Genomic DNA, 21,533 nt, shown 5'->3' on the forward strand with positions numbered 1-21,533 from the left:
AAAACAATGTCACATTACAGTGAGGATGGCAAAGATTAGTGCCATCCTAACTGAATTCATGGATATGGAGGTGGTGGTTCTTTGTCATAGTCCCATATGATTCACCAGTCTAGCTCTTACAAAACTCAGGTGGATCATGACAGATAACAGTCTACTGCAAGTTTGACCAAATAGCAGTCCTAACTGTAGCTGCTATGTCAGTCATCATATATTTACTAGAGCAGATTAATACGCCTTGGATAACTAGTATGCAGTTATTGATCTGGCGAATGCATTCTTTTTTTTCATACCCATAGCAAGGAAAATTAGCAGTTAGCATTCATATTGAACAGACAACAGGATATATTCACCACCTTGTCTCAGGGAGAATGTTATTTCTCTGTTCATAATATAGACCAAAGTATCCTAGACCATCTGGACATTCTATAAAACATCAGAAGGGTCCCCTGTGTTGATGCCATCATGTTACCTGGGACCGAAGAGAAGAAGTGACAAATACTCTAGATGCCATGGAAATATACATGCTTTCCAGAGGGTTGGTGCTGAATCCTAGAAACTTAGCATTCTGCCACATCATTGAAGTTTTAAGGGACTAATGGCCTAGGAAGAGTCTGTCCCCCGAACAACTTATTGCTCCTTGTACTTCCTATCACTCAGAAAGAAGCATAACACCTAGTAGGCCTCTTTGAGTTCCACATTTTGGAATTCTTCCACAACCCATTTATCAGGTGACTTTGGAAGCCCCCTAACAGGGACAATACAAATTAAGCCAACCCACTAGGCAAGTCACTTAGACCGACAGAAGTGCTAACTGCATGTCAGGGGGAAGCTAGAAGGGGTGGTGGCGGTAGAAGATGAAGAGCAGCAGCCATGGCCTTGGGAATGAATAACAGGGCTGATGATGATTATATTGCCCCTCCTTTTGGATGTTTTCCAGGACGTTGGGACCTGTCAGAATCCTGGAGACTCTGTGCCTGGATGGAGTAAACAGTGGGAGAAGTAAGTGGCTTAGAGCTGTGCAAAGGTGGACTGTAGTAGATGCTGTTGGCACCCGACCCAGAGGCCCTTTATCTACGCGAGTGTTGGTCACCTGACTTGAAGAAGATAGTGCTCTTCCGTAGGTGCTGATCTCAGCCAATGACTGGCACAGAGGGACTGAGGTCCTCAAGGTGGCACTAACTCTGTGATTCACTTAGTGCTCTAGATTAGAGCTTCCCCATGGGACATCTGAAGAGCTTTCCCAGTTGCCTACATTTTCACTTAGCCCCCCTCCTCCCACCCTCCCCTACTTCCCTCCTTCCCAAGAGTGCTCCCTCCACACCCAGTAAATCATTTGAGCAAGAATCCCTACTCAGGATCTTTTCTAGTGTACTCAACATAAGACAATATATACATTATTCATGTGTGTACTTATTATTTTTAGCGTAATACTTTCTCCAAAGTTACCATCCAATGTATTCCTCAGAAATCCAGCTGTCACATTCGGGCTCCCTGAATCATGTTCATTAATTACAGGGTCCATATATATCTAAGTCCAATTTATCTTATTATTTCTACTGTCTCAGTTAAGTAATTCCAATCTACGTGTTTTGAGGGATCAAAAATTTCACACTAAGAAAAATGTGCTTGTTCGAACTGAGTTAGTAGGTGGAATCACATCACACAACTGAGCTTCAGCTTCCTGAATTCATCAGAGAAAGTCAGAGAGGGAGGGAAGAAGGGAGAGAGAAAGAGAGTGGGGGAAGGGGCTTCTATTTACCTGTCGTCCATTTTTCCATAGCTCAAATTCAAAGAGAAATAAAAAGAAATTAAGTTTTGGCTTTTGAACTTCTTAGAGCCCATGTTTTGGAGATTTTAAGGATTTTCAAGGAGAATTTTTTTTTAATGATACAGGAATTTTATTATGAATATTAGTTATAGTTGCAATTATACAATTTTCTGTCTACCTTTTATTTATTTTATCTACTCCTCAGATTCAGGAGAGTTTTGACAATACCTATTTTTACCTTGCATGCTTGATTTTAAAGGAGACTCTCCTGATATGCTATTGAATTATTTTATAATTTAGATTCTTCATTTCAGTGTAGGCTTCCCTACATTGGTCTGAATTAGTGAAATTTGACTAAATGTGGACAGCAAATGAATTGCAAATTATATGTAAATGTGTATAAATTAGCACCAGTTATTAGGATAATTTGCATCAACAGCTCTATAATTAGGCAGGAACCTGGGAGAGAAGGGCGGTGGGCAAAGGATGGAAGAAGTTGGGAAGGCAGCCCAGGAGTCCTGGGGTCCCCACCTCTATGTTAATGAGGCTCTGTCTTCCCTTTCCCAGGCCAATTGGCACAAGACCTTGGGGATCTAAAATCCACAGCCTGGCTTTTGTCTGCTTCTTGCTAAGATTCCTTGTTTGTACTGCTCAGGAAACTTGGCTTTTCCTATCTAATGTAGCACAATGGGAGGCCGTGGGATTTGGAGTGTAGAAGTCTCAGAACTGAAGATTTCAGGGTGACTTTAGCCAAATCACTTTCTGATCCTCAATTTCCTCATCTAGAAAATGAGATTTGTAACAAGGGCTTGCTTCTATACTATTTCCCAGTACGATGCAGTTCAGATGAGACTATATGTAGAACTGTATAGCCTTCTATATGCATTTGGTATTATGATAGCTGAGTTCCTCTAACAAGCAAGTGGCAAATCTAGGATAAAACCCAGGTTTGTCTGGCTTCTCAGGCCCTCTTTGTTGCTGTCTCCCATTGCCCAAGCAGGAAGCATGTGTGAAAAGCAGTTTATTTCCATCTCACCTATTCTCCTGGCAGCACTTGACCTCCTATCTCATGTGGGTGTAGGTCTCTTAAAGTCAGAGATTGTGTCTTCTATGCCTTTTGTATCCTGTCTTCAACACACTTTCTGGTGGGCCATGACCAGGTGAGTGCCCAGTCCTTGGTGCTTTTCTATGAGTTTATTGAGGGTATTTCTCTTTCTCTTTCCCCTTAGCTTGGGACAAGGGAAATGAAACAAAGCTCCCATTGCCTTGTCGCTAACCTGGGATAATCCACCCTTGAGCCAATGAAGGTAGTTACAGGGGCGCAGGGAGCTGGAAAGAGTGTTGGATGAAATAAATGACTCATATGGATTTGCTTTTTAGCGTATTTGCCATCTTTATTTGCCATGAAAATACATGTCCATGCTCGGAATCCAGCCCAGAGGAAAATCAGTGACTGGAGGGAAAGGTCTAAGGTATGTGAGTCATCCCTGTATTGATACCTGTCATGGAAAGATCACAGTGCTTGGGTTCAGAATTAGATACTGGCTCCTGCTCTGTGATCTTGTAAGCCTTATGAGCTTCCTTGTATCCTTCATAGAGTAACTGTGAGAATAAAATGGGATTTTACATTGAAAAGAAATTTGCCCTTATTTCGTTATAATTAAGGACCCTCAGCACAAACCAGAGAGATCTACAGTTCCTGCCTACCAGTCTCCACACCTCAACACACACACTATGCTCCAGTCATTGAGAACCGCTGGTCATTCCACCAAGCATTGCTTACACTGCTGTCTCTTCCCCAAATGGCTTTTCCTACTCAATTTGCTTGGCCAGTATCTATTGATGAATCCATCTATTCAACAGATGGATATTTATTGAGCATCTACTGTGTGTCAATCATTGTGATAAGCTCTGGAGACACAATGATGAATTAAATAAACAAGGACGTTTTCTTTCCTCATGAAGCTTGCATTTTCTACGCTATTTAAAACTCAGCTTAAATATTACAGCCTTCCCTGACATCTGCCCTCCCTTAGCAGATATAAGCTCCCCCTCCTTTGTACCCCATCCATGTCTAAAATTCTTCTATCATAATGTCATTAGCATTGCAGTAACTCCTACACACTCTGCCACCCACCCCTTTTCTCCTCTTCCTTCCCTCTTCTACTATCTTCCTTTCCTCCCTTCTTGTCTTTCTCTCTTTCCCTCCCTCCTAATGGCAGCCATCTTCTTTGTCCTTCCTTGGAATTTATGAGGCCAATCCTTGAAATGAGAAGGTGACTACTTTCAGACAGATAAAATAAAGCCCTTCTTTTCCCAGCAGATAATTAATTTGTGTCACTTGCTGGTCGTGGAACATAATTGAGGCCAAGGGCTTAAGAAGGCCCTGAGAAGGAATCAGACATGTAGTCACACCAGGGGGAATGTATCACTCTCTCCATTTCCCCATCCCAGGAAAGCAACGATAGTAAGCCCTGCCCTGCATGGGTAGCAAAGAGCTTCTCTGTCTATTAAGATGTCTGAGCCAGGTACAGTGCTCACTTACTACATAGGGACCTGAGAGCTACCTTCCTGACACCAGTGACAGAATTGTCAAAGGGTGGATGGAGAATAAATTAGAAGCCTTGGATTCAAGTCCCAGGTTTGTCACTTTACTAGCTGAATAATTCAGATCTATTCCTTAACCTCTCACAATCTCCAGTTCCTTGAAGCCCATGAATCCCAGGTGTTTCTCCTCCCTGGGCTGTGGTGAGGCTCTAGGAAGCGCAGTAGCTTGGCAAGCAGTAGACTGTAAAGTGCTGAGAGTTCCATGATGCTCATCCAGTTTCTCATCTTTGGGTGGAGTGAAAGGCTGTGCCCTGCAGAAAGGATGTCCCCCCAGACACTGCCGGTGCTGATCTTGGCTGCCAAGACGTTCTTTGGGGCATGTGGTGATCTGAGGTGAGATACTGAGAACAAAAGTGACTCACCATCCCTGAGATACAAGCCACACCCAGCACTAACCACCCAAGGTCTTGGCAACTCATCTTTCCTTTCTTCTCAGTTTCTTAATCTGCAAAATTGGTGTTGAGGGTTGGAGCCAAGAGAATTGTACCAGATTGTGATTTTTCAAAGTGTATGCCTCAGAACATCGGTGAAAATTTTCCAGAAAGAAGAGTATCAGAAAAAAAGAAAAATTCAAGAAAAAGTTTGATTGGAATGCAGATTAACATAATGCATCTCTTAGAAGGCCTACAGTAGGGAGAACTGTTTTTATTTATCCTGGTTTGGTCCAAATTTTATTTGGAGAACTGTTATTAACGTCCTGTGGACGTTGGTGCTCTCAGGAACATGATTTGGGGAGCGTGTGACAAATCAGTCTCTTGGGTTCTTCCCTGTCAAACATTTTGTGTCTCCACAGATGGGGGAGATGGAGAGGGAAGGAGTGGGGAAAGGGGTATCCAACCTCACATCAAGGATTGGCTAGCAGTCAGCGCTGTGCTCATTTAAAGTGTCCTACTGAGTGTCTTCCATCTCCTTCTTCTCTATTATGTTTTTCGGTTAGGTGACATTCAGCTAGCTTTTCCTGAGCAGGCAATGCCAGACAGAAGGAGGGGCAGGTGACAGGGGACCTAGCAGATAGAGATCCCCAAGTGGGTAATTGGGAGTGCACTGCAGGTGCTGGCATGTTGCACAAGTTGCAAAGTAGACCCTGGAGGCACTGTATAAGCCTAGTCTCAGGAACTGGTCGCAGGTGTGATAAGTCCCCACCTGTAGAATACCAGCAAGGAGAGCAAAACCATGCACTGCTGCTCAGCATTTCCATAATAATGCATTGGGTACTTTAACTGTGCCAGGCACTATATTGGTAACTGGAGACAAAGAGATGAATCAGATCCAATGCCTGACCTCGACCTAAGGGAGGGGGGGGACAAGAGACGGCCTGTGAAAAGGTAACAGCACCTATGCTCATGCATTGGTGGGCAGTATCACCTAGGGACGTTGCTTAAAAACTCAGATGCCTGACTTCCACCCCAGATTTTGAGGATCAGAGTCTACTGGTTGGGGCCCAGGCATCTGTATTATGACATGTGACTTGATTAGGGAATTACTGAATTGCCTGGATAGGGTTAATGGGACAATCACGCCCTTTGGAGTCAGAATGTTGGCTGGGTGACCCTGGACAAGGCACTCCATCTCTCTTAGCCTTAGCTTCTTTTCTTTGTTTCAGCTTTATTGAAGTATAATCAACAAATACCATTGTAAGATATTTAAAGTGTACATTGTGATGATTTGATATCGGTATACATTGTGAATGGAGTCCTCTACCTAGTTAATTAACACATTTATCACCTCACATATTTCTCTCTTATTTTTCTTTTTTGGTGAGAACATTTAAGTTCTGCTCTCTTAGCCAATTTCAATTATACAACACAGTGTTATCAACTATAGTCACCATGATTTACATTAAATCCACAGACCTTATTCATCTTATAGTTGAAAGTTTGTGGCCTTTTACCAACCTTTCCCTATTTCCCCAGCCCCACCCCCAGCAACCACTTTTCGACTCCCTGTCTCTAGGGGTTTGATGTTTTCTTTTAGATTCCACAGATAAGTGATACCATGCAGTATTTGTCTTTCTCTGTCTGGCTAATTTCACTTAGCTTCTTTATTGAATGTGCTCATGTGTTTGTGGCAGGAATGACATTGGAACACAGTGTATAAAGCATGTAGCACAGAGTCTAGCATGCCACAGGAGCTCAGGGAGTGGACGCCATTCTCAGTATATTTACTGCAGTAGAAATATACAAGACAGAAAAGTCACCCATCAAGGCCTCATGTCAGAGGGAAGGAGGAACCGGGCTGAGCTCTGCTCTGGATGTGCCTGGAAGCTGCTAGGGCAGGGAGTGTTGCACACTGGTACAGAGATGGCATTGAACTGCAGAGGTTGACATTGGGCCAGACACTTCACTGTCTTTTACAAGGGAGGATTTGGGGGTTTGTGGGTTCTGCAGAGTTGCATGGCTCTATTCAGCCAAGATCCAAATTCCCTGTTACAGTAGCTCCTTTGGTCTGAATCACACATTTAGTACCAAAGCATTCACTTACCTACAACATCTATTAATTTCCTGTGGGCATGTCTTATTGCCTGTGCTAGCTCCTGAAAGCCAGGAACTGGACATTTGATACCTCTCCTTCCATAACCTAGTGCTGTGCAAACAATAAGTACTCAATAAAAACCTGTGGCTACTGATAATTGATCTGTTGCAGCAGGGAGGGCAGATGCCAGCTGTGGCTGTTTTGTCCTCAATTTGGGTTCATTTCCACCTTTAAAGAGCTTGTGCATTATTATCATATTATGCAAACCAAATAACCTAAAAAGATAGATAGTTAACAAACAGACTAGGAGATTAGAGATTGCCTGTGGGACTCATCCTAATCAACAAGCCTACTTATCTGCCTGTGATCAGGGCCCCGGATCTTTATCATTCAGCTGAGAGAAGCAACATACCAGGTTCCCAGAGGAGTAGAACGGGATTTCAATTACATATCCATTTTTTTATCACTTCACTGAAATAACATGGGCTCCCTGGCTCTAAATTGCTAAAAACCAGTTTAAGTTAAGGAGACAAATAGACACTAATTACAGAGCAAAGTGGAGTCCAAACATCAAGGAATTGCTAAGAAATGCCTCCCATCACTCCCTTTAATGCAAAGCTGGGAAGAAATAGAAGTTTCCTCTCTTGCTGCTCCACTGTCAGGAACCCCTCTCCTCAGGAGGGTAGGAATACAGGGGTTGGGCACAAAAGAACCATCTGGGGAGAGAAGTTTGGATGTTCCTCTTTTAGCCCTGGGAAGCTATTAACTTGAAGACCATGGCATCTGTTTCTTTTGTATAATAATCTGTGCTGTTGTCTACATTCTTATCTATGTAGAGTACCATCTAAATCCTAATCAGTGCTGCAACTTCCCAGTGAAAAGAATTATAATACATAGGCATCAGGTGACCCAGCTAGTGCCAGTTCCATACCAATTGGTTGTGTGACCTTGAACAAATTACTTCACCTCTCTGCTTCAGTTTCCTTTTCTGTACAGTGAGATCCGGTGGTGTGCTGGTAAATGTTTAACCAGTTCTCCAGAGAGGTAAAGCCCTTATTGGTAGCTTTTGCCAATTCCCATGGTGTAAATACTCCCACCATGGCTGATATCAAGCTCCCAGCCTAATGTCACTGAACATAGAATTGGGAAGAGATGTCCATGGTCAGCTCTTGTTAGCTGACATGAGATGATTCCAGCATACTACAGGCTGAGATCTCCTCTATCATCGAATCAAATGATAATGTGATGGTCATACTGAACACACTCACTCTCTCACTGTCTAGGTAAACACATACCCCTAGTTCTTGAAGTTAAAACTAGATGGTGGATAATAAGAAAAACATCTAGCTTCTGCCAGTCTCAGAGGTGGGGTAGAAAAAACAACAACAAAAAAACAACAACAGTGTTTTCAACATGAAAATGAAATGCAGAATTTTGTTCATTATTTATATCAGTATTTAATGAAAATGTAAATTTGTTAATAAAATGTAATAGTCATCATCAAATTTTCATTGAGTGAAAAAAACACCCTTCTCTGCTTTTGTGCTTCTGTGAAGGAGAAGGTGGATAATTTATTCCACATCAAGCAAGTTTGCAAAGCATAGATTGACAAGGTGTCTTCTCCCCAACTGTCACACCCAAGTCCACATGCTCAACAAGTGATGGTGATTGTGTTTTGGTGAGACTTCCTGGCCACAGGGATTTTCCTGTTTTACAAATGGCAGAGACCTGGTAATCAGTCACTGAGTACCGACTGGACCATTCAAGGTGCCCCAACATGCTTCCTGTTGCTTGTACCTCCAATTCATTTGCCTGTCTCAAATGCCTCTTTGTCTAGTTTTTCTGCAGACCTTTCTCTGCCTTACATAGCCTCTCTTTCTCCAAACTACTTTGACCTCTTTTATGGTACAGGTCTTACCCTACCTTGACTACAGTCACAAACACACTTGTCCTATCCCCAATGAAGACTGAGCATCTTGAAGGAAGACATTAGGTCTTATTAATCATTTTTTGTATTTCTTGCAGTGTGCTTAATAAATGCCTCTGGATTTTAATTGAATTTGTATGACTAGAAGGTGATATAGTGCCTTAATCTAAAGAGTTCTTTAAAAAATGAGTTCTGATGTTACATTCTATTGAAGAATATGCAGCCTAGCATTAGCCAGGACTGTTGATGTACAGAGGAGTAGTAGACAATGAAATTCATAGCATGCTTTGTGGGATACCAAAAGATACATCCCCACCCCCCATGTCACACACGGTATTTTTTTTCACATTCCAGCTTTTTCTAATATAGTACTTATTCATACCCACATTCATTGATTTTGTAATTGAAATTAACTGAACAAGAACATTTTCAATATTGTCTAAGCATACGGGACATTGCTATTTGCCATGGAAGATATAGAAGTGGTAGAGTCTGTGCCCTCAGGGAGCTTGGAGTTTGGTGGGAGGGCATTTGAAATCTAAGTAAGTGGTGTGAGGGTAGTTAGGGAATACTTGGCCTAAGCCATGAAAGATGAAGTAGAATTTGGATGAAAAGAGAAAAAGAGGGAAATGAAGCATGGGAGAAGAGATAGAGGAAGGAAAATAAAGAGAGAGAAAAAAGAGGTAATTCTAGGACACGAAAGGGAAGATGTGGAACAGGTGAGAGTAGAGCATGATGGGGAGGAGTCTTGAATGGCTGGTGTGAAGCTTTGTATTGGAGAAAGGACTACAGGTTGTGGGGACAGAGCCAGGAGTACAGTTTCCAGGCTCTCACCCTCACATAGAAAGGTGCTGGCTCAGGTAGTAAACGGCCATCAACTGTGATTGGATGGCCATCAGCTGTGGCTAGTTGGCCATCAGCTGTAACCAGTGAGCCATTGGCCACTAATATAACTGCTGTGGCTACACTAACAAAAAATGAGGGCTAGCAAGAAGATGGTGGCTGAGCCTGTAAGCGGTGCAGTGAGGGTTGTGAACAGTGTGGCTCCTGCTTCCTGTGTCTTCAACCCAGGCGCCAGCGAGACTATAGTGGTATGACTCCCCTACCTATGGCTCCGTGGGTGTTCCTTTTTGGCCTCACCATGTCCTGCGTTCTTATGTGGGGGACGGGAGCAGAGACCCCGCAGGCTGCCCCACACGACACAGGTTTATCTGAGAACTCAAATATGTTGGGTCTTGTTGAAATCTCTGTTAAGTTTAGACTTAATCTAATAAGCACTGGGAACCCACCAAAACTTTCGAACAAGGAAGTAACATGATGATGGAGGCTAGAGAGTGTAAACCAGAAAGTATAAAGCAGTTGGAGTTAAGAGCCTCCATTGGTATTAGCCAGGAGAACCTGGGTTTCAGGGCCACATGGTGGCAATGAAAATGGAATAAAAGGGATACGAGTTAGAGACCCTAAGAAGGAAGGCAAGATATCTTGGGGTCTGGTCAAAATGTTTACCAGTGAGTCATAGATTAAGTAAAAGATGACGGGTGAGTAGCTATTGAAAGGATGTGAATGATGGGAATTAGAACTAAACCTAGAAGTCACTGAGAAACCCAGGAAGACCCACGCAGCCGGCTTCTTTTACTATCACTGTCTCTTTCCTTCTTGGGCCACAAGGTTAGCCTCTCTCTGTCTCTCTGTCTCTCTGTCTCTCTCTCTCTCTCTCTCTCTCTCTCGATCCTGGAATCAATCCTTTTTCTCCCTACATACTGTGTTTCCCCCAAAATAAGACCTAGCCAGACAATCAGCTGTAATGCGTTGTCATGCAGGGTGCTATGCGGGGTCTCAGCGCCTGCTCCCCACATAAGAACGCAGGATATGGTGAGATAAAAAAGGAACACCCACGGAGCCATAGGTAGGGGAGTCATACCACTATATTCTCACTGGTGGCATCCACCCCTCTGCAATCCGCGCTTGCCAGCTCAGCCACCATCTTCTTGCTAGCCCCCATTTTCTGCTAGCGTAGCCACAGCAGTTATATTAGTGGCCAATGGCTCACTGGTCACGGCCAACTAGCCACAGCTGATGGCCATCCAATCGCAGTTGACCATTTACTACCTGAGCCAGCACCTTTCCATGTTAGGCTGAGGGCCTGGAAACTGCACTCCTGGCTCTGTCCCCACATGTGTCTTTTGGAGCAAAAATTAAAATAAGACCCAATATTATAGATTACATCATACCATATATCATATATCATATCATATCATATTACAGTATTTCTCTCTACCCACTGGTTTCCTCTGATCACTTACTTTTTCCTCTCCCTCAATAACTTCAGCTTTTCCAAGTCAATCACCACCCTCCAGCCCTCACACTGCTAGGTGACTCAGCTGCTCAATATTTGCCTCTTTACCCTTCTGAGAAAGGACATCTGATTGACTTAGTTTTCAATACCTGTTAGATTATAGTAGGTGGTCAGCCAAACTTTGGCTTGGCTGGTCTTGGGACAGGTGCCCACTCCTGGTCCAGTCAGCTGTATTCTGGTGGGAGGGGGACAGGAAGGCGGGACCAGAATCTGGGTCACATGATACAAAACACAGCCCAGGTACTGCAGAACGGCAGGGCCTTAAATAAAGCTATATAGGTGGGGAGGGATCCTGACTGTTATCTCTTTACATAGTCTTTGGATTTAGATGATAAAGATAATGATGGGTAACATATAGGAGACTGGCTAACTGGAAGAATGGGAACGGCAGTGACAGAAAAATAAGGAAATTTTACTAACAATTGTCACCCCAATAAATTTAATGAAAAATAAGGAAATGTAGCAGTGAAGCTGGATAGGGATAGGAAAATGATATGTTCATTTAGGGACAAGTTGAATTTCACTTATTCATTCATTTAGCAATTATTTATGGGTGGCCTTCCTGTGCCAAGGATGGCGCTAGGTGGGTACTGAGAACGTTAAGAAAGACAATGGAATCCTTAGTAAAATGTAATAATGATGATACTTCCCGTCTATTAAGCTCCTACTACATACAATGTGCTTGTGATATACTATCTCATTTAGCGCTTACTACCATCCTAAAAAGACACTATTTATTTCATTTTACAATTGAGGAAGTTAAAGCTCAGAGAGATCAAGTAATCTTTCTAAGACCACACAGATCAACAGATGAATAGATAAACAAAATGTGGTATATATGTACAATAAAATATTATTTAGCCTTTAAAAAGAATACAATTTTGATATATGCTACAAAATAGATGAGCCTTGAAAACATAACGCTAAGTGAGATGAGCTAGACACCAAAGGACAAATATTATATGTTTCCACTTATGTTTCACCTAGAGCAGGCAAATTCATAGAGACAAAATATGTCAGAGTACCAGGGGCTGTTTAGTAGGCACAGAACTTGTGTTGGTTAATGAAAAAGTTCTGAAGATGGACAGTGGTGATGGCTATGTAACATTGGAAATGTGCTTAATGCCACCGAATTGTACTGTTAAAGGTTGTTAAAATGGTCAATTTTATGTTATGTACATCTTACCACAATAAAAACAAAAAAACAAACAAACAAAAAAACAACAGAAAAACCCTGCAAACAAACTACTCTGGCTGCTGTGTGGAGAATAGATTGTGAGGTTTCATGAGACATGGGGATGGGAGGGTAAGTCTTGGACCAGAGTGGTGCCAGCAGAAATGGACAGCGTGGTAGAACTGCAGACCGTTTTGGAGGCAGAGAGATGACAGGAGGCATTATGCACAAGGAGGTGAGGAAAGGGGGGTTGCGTGTGACAGCCAGGACTTTGTCTGGAGGCACAGGATGCATGGTGGTGTCAGATTTTGATATTTTAGGGGAAAATAGCTGAAGTGCTGTCAGTGGGAAGAAGTATTATGCTTGCTTACTGCCACCCAAGGGGCAGATGGATTTGTAAAGAGACAGATTCAGGCTCAATATAAAAAAAATATATATATTTGTAATAGTTGGAGAGATTCTGAGCATGGCATGGGCTGCTCGTGGGGTGATTCTCTTCCATCTGAGGGCATATGGGGACTGTACACCTCTCTGGTGAGGCTGCCATACAGAAGACACATGCTGGACTAGATGATTTTTAAGATTCTCACCAATCATCAGCTTCCTTCCTCCTAGGTTTTTGGGGGCCTTTGCAAATGGGACTTCTGTTGCAGATTGACACAGAAGCCAGATTACAGAAATGGGTAGTAAGATAACGAGGCCGTGGCTGGAGATCTTGTAATTGAGATAATTGTCAAGAATCTCATAACCCAGGAAGTTGGTGGGGTCCATGAGGGCTTTTTTTTCTTTTTTTTTTTTTTCTGCTTTCTTTCTCTTTGCTCCCTCCCTACCTCTCTTCCTTTTTTCCTTCCTTCCTCCTCCGACTTCACCTCTCTCTCTCTCTCTCTCTCTCTCTCTCTCTCTCTCTCTCTCTTTTTAAAAGGAAGGAAAATTATCTGATACTAGCTGTCTGCTAAGAGGGCCCTGGGAACTAGGTGACAGGAGGCTGACTGGTCATTTTAGGTTAGAACTGGGACCCATGGAGCAATTCCTTACTTCTAAGGCTGGTCCCAGCTCTGTGTTCTTGCAGTCACCACAGTGATTCCCTGACATATCATCACAGACAACCTCCTCGGCTCAAATCACTTCCTGCTGTGCACCCATAACACACAGATTGGAGGTAACTTTACTCCAGAGAACCAATTAGCGCAGACCCAGGCTGGGTAATTGCAGTTTGATAAGATCCTTGCAGCAGATATCCAGGGCAGATAAAGCACTAGGAAGCCATTTCTCAGCAGGGCTTGGGGGGAACAGTATTACAACCTGCCTTTCCTCCTCCGCTTCTCTGCCCTGGACCTCCACCCCTGTCTCTCCCAGAGTTAGACTGGCCCCAGACAGAAAGGGGATGAGAGGGGGTGAGAGGGAAAAAATAGGCCCTGGAGTGAGCAGATGTTCCTCTCCCAGGGCCAGACCCACTGTTTGCACCGGTTTTTCTATCAGTCCTAAGAGGTCGCTGTTATCCAAAGCTGGGGAGATGGGACCAACTAACTAGAAGAGTCAAAGTGTTCCAACTGGAGTGACCAGATAAGGAAGGAAACTGTACATCCCATCTTTATCGATGGGCAATGCCATGGAGCCCTGCTCAGAGTGGCCTCTGGCCCAGCCACCCTCCTTATTCCCTCAGACCACCAGGGCCTCCAACCTCCCTCTCTCACATTCTCTTTGCATCTGTTCAAGGTAGTGTGATCCAGTTTCTCTTCTTCCTCCCGTTCTATGGCCACCTGGACCTCCCCAACCGCCCCTCAACTAGCCTCCTACAACCACTTGGGGCTCCCTTTAATCCACTCGATAGTGGCAGCCAGAGGAATTGTTTTAAAATGCAAATTTGGTACTGTAGTTCCCTTGCTCAAAGCTCTTCACTTCACTGGCTCCCCACTGGCGTCAGGATAATGTGTAGACACAGACTAAGCACGGATGATGTTTTTTTCCTTCAGATCTTTTAAGAAACCAAACATTGCAGGTGCTGTTGAGATTCACTGTATAGCGTTCTCCACCTCTACCATTTTCTTTTCTGAGGTCTTCAGCTATAAACTTTTCTTTTGTAACTTTAAATTTTATTTTTTAAAGTAGCAAACAGTAAAGTTGACTTCTATTTTTGGTGTACAGTTCTATGAATTATCACACATGTGGATGTTGAGACCACCACCATCACAATCACAATAGAAAACAGTCCCATCACTCCTGAAAAGTGTTCCTTGTGCTGCTCTTGGTGGTCACATTGTCCCCTTCCCAAAGCCCTTAGCATGCACTGATCTGTTCTTCATCACTATAAGTTTCCTTTAAAGATGTAATATCCATGGAATCATACAGGATGCAAGCTTTTGAGACTAACTTCTTTCACTCAGCATAACTTTGAGAGCCATCCAAGTTATTGTGTGTATCAATAGATTTTTTTCCTGTTTATGGCTGCATAACATTCCACTTCATGGATGAAAAGCAGTTTGTTTATCCACTCACCTCATGACATGGCCCCTTTTGTCTCCTGACATTTGCATATGTTTTTCCTTCTTATGAGGACATTCTTCACTACCTTCTCCTCTTTGCCTGTCTAATTCCTTATCCTTCTTTAACAGCAGTTAAAACATCCCTTCCCCAGACAGACCCCTCAGACTCTAGACAGGATTAAGCTACCCACCCAGTGCTTCCTCCATGAACACTTTCTACACATTGCAGGGTAGTTTTTGTTAAATCGTCTGCCTTGTCCAGTGTCTGTAAGCTGCATGAGGCAAGGGCCATAGCCATGCTGTTCACTGCTCTCTTTCTATCACCTGGCAAGTCCTAATAAATATTTACTAAATTAGTGATTATGCTTTTATATACCTATGGCCTAGTATTACACTAGACATTCAGTAAATCATAATGGATGTTGGATGAATTCATGAAAAAAAATGTCTTTTGGTGTCCATCTCCCAATAGACACGTGTATATGTTGCCTTTGTTTACACTGCTCAGACCCCTTTGCCAATCTTTCATAATATTCTGAGCCACAAGTCCCCCCCCTTTTTTTGCAGAATTACCAAAAGAAATTTGGTAGCTTGTAATATGATGCACTACAATAAGACAAAAACATAGATAAATGGTTAGAATAAAGTGAAATTGAGGAGGAATAGGACTAGGAGACCTAGGAAAAGCTAGAACACAGAAATTTATGCCATAAAGTCTGAGCTTCCTAGCAACCAAAGACAAAAGGGAAGCCATCAGTGATAGGTTTTGCATTGTCCATTAGTCAAAATTATACCAGTTTCCCTGGAGAAGCTAAAGCTAAGAGAAATTTCCCATGTGAGACTTCAAAAAGGAATATAGAGATCTAACAGGCAATTTAAAAAATTCCATTCTTCTATTAAATGTAATAGCTAGACTTGTAGCTTTCCCTTCAAGCATTTTTTCAGTGCAATCTTAAAACAGTATTCTTAAACACGAGTCAGTAAATCTGCTTCCACAAGGAGCCAAAACGATTTGGTCCAGATACGCAGCTCTCTGATCATCTGGCTTGACCCGGGGATTAAATCTAGAATATCTAGATGGGTCGATGGGCTGCATGCCCTGCAGATAATCCTCCATGATATTGTTTCTTGTACTGGGCTTTTTATGACAGCCAGCCACAGACAATTCAAGTGTATGTTTCCCAGTGACGGTGTAGAGGGTTGGCATTCTGTGTCGTCAACATAAGGAAGCACACGTTCTTCATAAATCACCCAAGTGGGCAGCAGGGTTAGCATCCTTTTATGAAATTAAGCAGCCTGAACAAGGCTCTTGCCTTTATCAACCTTTATCTTTAGATCAAGAAGGAGTTTCAAACTCCAATGAAAGGGATTTGGGTTGGACATTAGGAAGATATTTCTTCCAGGCAGAGTTAAATTCATAAGAATGGGCCACTGAGGGAGACTCTGGAATTTTGTTACTTACAACCTTTAAAACTCTGAGTGCTGCTCTTGGTCTGGGACAAGTTGGGGGTTGTCCTATTTAGAGAGCCTTTGTCTACCTTGAACTTCTTTTTGCCTCCCACCTCATCCTTCCATAGCAGAGCGTGAGGGAGGTGGGGAAAACCTGGGGCACTTGCCATTCATGGATTCATTCATTCAACAGTATTTGTTTTCCTGGACCATAGTTGTATCAGAGTCTTGGCAGAAGATATTTTCACCCCCAGATAGTTCAGATGAAGAGACTTTAACACAGAGACTAGTTATAGAGATATGGGCAGGCCAAGGGAACACAGGAATGGTGAGAGATCTGAAACCAGGAATAACAGGCCAGCCAGAAGTAATTCCAGCAGAATTACTGGAGCTCGTAAGCACTGTAGTCACAGGGGAAAGGCTGGCTGGCAGGAGCTGGAGACATGGAGGGATGCTCCTGCCAGATTCCCAGTGTCAAAGCAATGATGGGGTTGGGGAAGGAACACCCCACCTCCCTCTCCCCTTGCCTTCAGATCTCTCTCTGATACTGCACTGGCCACACCCAGCAAGTGTGTGGTTATTAAGAGAGCATGGGAGGTGCAAAACCCAGAGGTCAGCCTCCCGGGGCCAGAGCAGAGCAGAGAAGGACAGAGAATGGACTCTAGTGGAGCAGGGAGAAAAGGAGGGCCAGCACAATAGGAACAAAACCAACAAAATCCCTGCCTCCCTCCAGCTTTCAGCCTAACCAGGATGCCAGACAATAGATATACTAAAACAAAACAAGACAAAACAAAAGAAGGGATATGGCACAATGACATAGCAATGAGTGCTAAGGAGAAAAACAGAGTTAGAAGTGGAGGGGGAGCTATTTTAAACAGAGTGGTCAGGGGACCGCTGAGGAAGTGGCATTGTGCTGAGATTGAATGAGGAGAGGCGATGGCCAGTGGTCGCCATTTAAGGGCAGTCTGGTTCCAGCAAGGGGAGAGAGAACCTTGCTTGGGGAAAGTGAGGCTGACCCCAGCGAAGGCTGATTTTGCAGAGTGCCCCGAATATCTGAGGACAGAGCTGTAGCCAGTCATGTTCCCCACCCCATGTGCAATATAGACACCCTCTAGAAAAGAACGGCCACTCACAAAAGGAGAAAGGACACAGGACGTGTGCCTGAGCTCCCCAGTGCCAGGTGCGCGCTCAGAGCGGCCACCTTAGCTCTGCGGGGAGGCTCACGCTGCGTGCAGCCCCACAGCCATAGCAACAGATTCATTCTGAATGAGGCGGGTGCACGTCACCGTGATGCGGTCTCAGAGCTCACTCAGCGACAGACTCATGTGGGAAGCAAGGCCGCTCTTACCAATTGCTAGGCAGTGACCCAGAAAATGCTTCAGACTCCCGTGGCTTCCCCCCAAGAATTTGAAGAGTGGCAGCTGGTGGACAGGTGGCAGAGCACCCACACTCAGCTCTGGCTGTTCTCCACAGTGGTCTTGGGGCTCTGGAAGTGGCTATAATTGGGATTGTGAAGGACTCACTCCCACCTCCCCCCACTCATGTACAGACACAGTCTCTCTTAACCTCCTTCTCTCTCTCCCTCTGTCTCTCTAACACACACACACACACACACACACACAGACACACACACACACACACACACACACACACACACACACACACTCCTAGAAGTATGGGGTTTCCTAAAAGCATGCGGCAGGAACAGTAAACTAATATGTGGTGATTCTGGGAAAGCCTGTAGGAAGAAGAGACATTTCACTGAGATCAGAAGGCAAAGTAGGAGTTAACCAGCAAAGACAAGGTGGGAAAACACTGCAGGCAGTGAGAACAATATGCAGAGGCCCAGAGGTGAGAGAGAGAGAGAGAGAGAGAGAGAGAGAGAGACAGAGAGAGAGAGACAGAGAGAGACAGAGAGAGACAGAGAGACAGAGAGACAGAGAGAGAGACAGAGAGAGAGACAGAGAGAGAGACAGAGAGACAGAGAGGAGAGAGAGAGAGAGCTTGCCTGGCATCAGGAACTGAGAAGTTCAGAATGGCTAGGGCAAAAAGTGGGAGCTCTTCCAACAGAGATGTGGCTAGTAGCCTGGGATTATCTAACATTCTTCTGCCCCTTCCTGGGAGATCTTGACTGGGAAGGTGACAAACTCTCTTCCTATTTTTGGAGTGCTTTACCGTTTGCAAAATGCTTCCATGTATGTTTTTCATCAGTTTCCATGTCAATTACGATGAATGGCAGAGCTGGGATTGTAAACACAGCTGAGGACAAAGGCTCGGTGACCTCAAGTGATGCGTTCAAGGGCACACTGCTAAGGGTAAGGACTCACATGTTGGGCTTCTGATTCCTAGTCTGGTACTCACATCACCACCTCCTTGCCTGGGGTCACGGTGATCAGCAAGGTGTGCTGCCGGCCGCCACCAGCCTGCAGAGTGATGCACTGACCTCCACCACTCCCAACTGGCCTTTGGCTCATGCCCTGGGCACATGTGTGTGTGACTGTGAGCACACAGCCTTCATGAGGCTCTGCCCGGCACCAGATTCTGTGGCTGAAGCTTTGGTCCCTGAGTCCCCCCTTGCTCACCCATTTAGTTAAGGGGTCCCTGGGCAGAGCTCAAGCACTGGGGTTACAATGTGCTTTCTCTCCTCTGCAGATGACAAGAGGCTGCAAGTTCTCAAATGTGAAGATTTTGTTTTGTAGCAGTTTGGCTCTCTTGGGTTCTCCAAGTCACTCAGTTGCCTCTGTCTATGCCACTCTTCAGTACCCTTATTTACACTTTCATCTTATCTCCCATGTTCCTTCCTTCCTTGCTCTGGGACCCCTTATCTGTCCTTGGCTCGCCTTCTTCTCAGGCTTTGTCTCCATTTCTAGACACTTTGCCTAGTTGCTTGGTGGCCCCAGCCTCTATTCCACCTACAATTTCCATCTCTTCCCAGCCTTATTCTCATTTCCACCGAAACACCTCCCTTAGAGAGAGGAACCCTGGGCAGGCCCCGTAGGAGCTGCCTAAATGGTGTGGCCTCGCTTCCCAAATCTGAGCTTCAGGGGCTCATTTGGTGAGAAGGCATCAAGACTCAACTGCCTCTGGACAGGAGGGAGGAGAAGGGAGGCTCCAGACCCTGAGACTCTGAAAGAAAGAACAGCTATTAGTCACCAGGGGGAGAAAAGGAAAAGGAATTGGTCATACAGCAGGTGGTCCAAGAAAGCTCACACAGCCCAAATCAGCCCTGAATTTAATAAGGGACAGGGATTAGAGTCAGGCAGGCAAAGGCCTTGCTGCTGCCCAGCTTCCATCCCTGCGTCAGCCCAGGGCTAGGAAGAAAGGTGAGCAGGCAGGCACCTGAGGTGGAAGCCTAATTGTGTCTTTGGAAGCAAAAGGGAAGAATAACAGGAGGCAGAGCGACTAGGCAAAACAAAAAGGGACAAATAGCTGGTAGCACCCCTGGGGGCTCCAAATATCCCTTATGCATTACAATGAAATGACACAGTGCAGGGTCCTTTGCAGCTGAGTGCTTGTCCTTCTTCCCTTTTTTCCCTTTCACATACTGTTTGTCACAAGAACAAATATTAGTTAAGTAAATTCAGCAATAGTTGATGGTACCTATAGGAATCAGACTCTTGGAAGGTGCTAGTTATCAGAGATGTGTGGCTTATGGTCCGTGCCCTGGGGATATTCACAGTCTAATGAGAAACAAAGACATGCTCACAATGATTCACCACAGTTGACAAGCACAGTGAAAGCCATACGTGCCAAGTCCAGTGGTTGCCCAGCTCTGACTAGAGGGCTTTGCAGAGCATGGCCTCTGAGCTGACACTCGGACAGAGAGAGAGAGGAAGGGTGATCCCAGAAAAAGGAAGAGCATTGCTCAATGACTTCGTGTTATTAATGGTGTGTTTGGGGGCAAATGAGGAGCCATAGGAACAGGAGACAAAAAGCCAAAAGAAGCTAGTAGCTGATATCCCCATTAGGGATGTGGCAGCATGATGGGGGGTTCAAGAGGCTTTTAGTGTCTGGGATGAAGGAATTGCTTCCATCTCTGCACACTGGTGGGTGTGATTAAGCCACATTGCCCAGGGGAAGGTCCTAGCGAAGTGAGGGACCAGGCCTTTGTTTAAAGACTTAGAGGAGTCTGGATTTTGGTTAGTCTGACTTTTGGGGGAGGTGGTATAATTCTAATAGGATCCCCCTCTTTGCTTCTGTTTCTATTCCCAGAAGATCATCAACTCCCCCTTCTACTCCTGTGGTAATGTTTGTCTCCACTCAACTATAATAGCCTCAGCCAGAGTCCACTCCTACCTCCCACTCTGCCCCACCCTCATTCTGTGGCTGAAATGGAAATAGAGCCTTGAGGAATCTCAAGGAGAATAAAAACAGAAACACTTTAGAAGAGGTTTGCTTGTTGTAAATGAGTACAAACAATTTAGAAAGCAATTTGGAAAATGTATCAAGAGTCTGCTTAAAACCCCTTACTTGCTCCCACTTGCTTAAGGATAAAATACAAACTCCTTGGCACAGTACGCAGGCTGCCTGCCTTGCTGCTCAGTCTCTCCTCCCGTCATCAGCCTCTGGGCACCCTCTGCATACCCTCACCTATGGCCCTATGTTGTCAAGCCACCAGTAAGTACTGGAAGACACATTGTGCTTCTTGTGCTGTCATGATTTGGATCTTGCTGTTTTCCTTGTTCTGAATGTCCTTCCCCACCTGTCCAAAGGTTGATATTTCCTACAATTTTCTGATAATTTGCAAGTAAATTCAATTCTAGAGCAGCCTGCTGGGCCACACCCCTCTCCTAGCTCCTTAGAAGTAATTTCCTGGGCGCCCTGTAGCTTTGTCTTTATCATACTTGTGGCATTTATCAAATTGTGTCATTTTTGTGTTTGTGTCCCCACTAATCTGTGAATCCCACAATGGCAAACACTAGTTCTTTTATCTTTGTATCCTAGGTGCCTGGCACATAGCAGGTGTGCAATAAATATTTGGTGAAAACATAAACATTATTCTATCTCTTCACTTAGTAATCTCAATTGTAGGAATTTATCCTAAGGAAATATTACAAAAGAAAGAACAAGAAATATGCACACAGATATTCATTGCAAGATTATCTTCATTAGTAGAAAACTATAAGCAATCTAAATGCCAACAATGGAGAAATTGTTAAGTGAGTTACAGACTATTATACTATTAAAAAGAATTATTACTGAGACTATATAACAATGTAGAAAATATTTCCCAACAATTTATGGCCTTAAAATGGTATGCAAAGTTGTATATTCACACTGATTATGATTATGGGAAA

At 44.1% G+C, this 21,533-nt stretch overlaps 1 long non-coding RNA gene across 1 annotated transcript; it reads left to right on the plus strand.

Moving 5' to 3' along the window:
• Positions 1–936: 936 nt before the first annotated feature.
• Positions 937–18,545, plus strand: LOC141572425 (uncharacterized). The gene is made up of 3 exons (XR_012497784.1): positions 937–999; positions 3,149–3,240; positions 18,448–18,545. It is a non-coding gene; the product is annotated as an uncharacterized LOC141572425 (long non-coding RNA).
• The last annotated feature ends 2,988 nt before the right edge of the window (positions 18,546–21,533 follow it).

Source organism: Rhinolophus sinicus, linkage group LG06 (genome assembly GCF_036562045.2).
Source record: "Rhinolophus sinicus isolate RSC01 linkage group LG06, ASM3656204v1, whole genome shotgun sequence".
Classification (NCBI taxonomy): Eukaryota; Metazoa; Chordata; class Mammalia; order Chiroptera; family Rhinolophidae; genus Rhinolophus; species Rhinolophus sinicus.